Source organism: Pteropus medius, unplaced genomic scaffold (assembly GCF_902729225.1).
Source record: "Pteropus medius unplaced genomic scaffold, Ma_sr-lr_union100, whole genome shotgun sequence".
NCBI classification, from domain to species: Eukaryota; Metazoa; Chordata; class Mammalia; order Chiroptera; family Pteropodidae; genus Pteropus; species Pteropus medius.
Window position 1 is genome coordinate 1,687,586 of NW_024348533.1, and position 871 is coordinate 1,688,456.

Here is an 871-nt window from a genome sequence, read left to right on the forward strand (position 1 = left end):
AAATACTGACTCCTAAGGACTTGTTTATTTTTTTCCATATTTGTTTGGTGTGACTAGTGAATCATGCTACGGCCATGCCACCCTGATGTCTGATCTTGAAAGCCAACCAGGGTCGGGCCTGGTTAGTACTTGAATGGGAGACCACCTAGGAAAACCGAGTGCTGTAGGCAAGAAAAAAAAAAAGAGAGAGAATCATGACTACTAGGTCTATGATAGTATATTTTTATAGTAGAACACTACTGATGAAAAGTATTTCAGTATTCCTACCAAGATATCCTTCTAATTTTTACATTGAGAATTTTTAAATTAAAACAACAAATTAATACGATTATTCTGGAAGAGATATTCGTACAAAGCTCTCAACTTTTTGCCTCTTCCTATATGTCTTTTGACATTTGTTTTATTTTTAATTATATTCCCCGCCCCCAGGAAAACAACATCAACCAAGGTTGCATTTTCGAATCAAAGCTAAGTTTGTGTACGTGTATGTATAAATATTCTTATTTCTTAATTCCTAGTAGATGGGTTAACTTTTTTTTTTTTTTAGATACTTACAGCACCGTTATTCCTAGGTGGTCTCCCATCCAAATACTAACCAGGCCCAAACCTGCTTAGCTTCTGAGATCATATGGGATTGGGCACGTTCAGGGTGGCATGGCTATAGATGGGTTAACTTTTTAAAATATATAGATCCACCAATCAATAACATAAAGAATAACTTATCTGTTTATATTTTATTTAAATAAGATGAAGAATCAAGCATGATTTTACTTGGCTTTACTCATTCATTCCATCCAAACTATATTTTGCTAAGAAAATTTGTGATTGTATATATAGATAATACATTTTATCATTATTTGTTATCTTCATA

General features: G+C 33.1%; 1 pseudogene; it reads right to left on the reverse strand.

Annotated features, from left to right (window-relative positions):
• Nucleotides 1-548: 548 nt before the first annotated feature.
• LOC120616747 (uncharacterized) lies at nucleotides 549-666 on the reverse strand (annotated as a pseudogene).
• Between the last annotated feature and the right edge of the window lie 205 nt (nucleotides 667-871).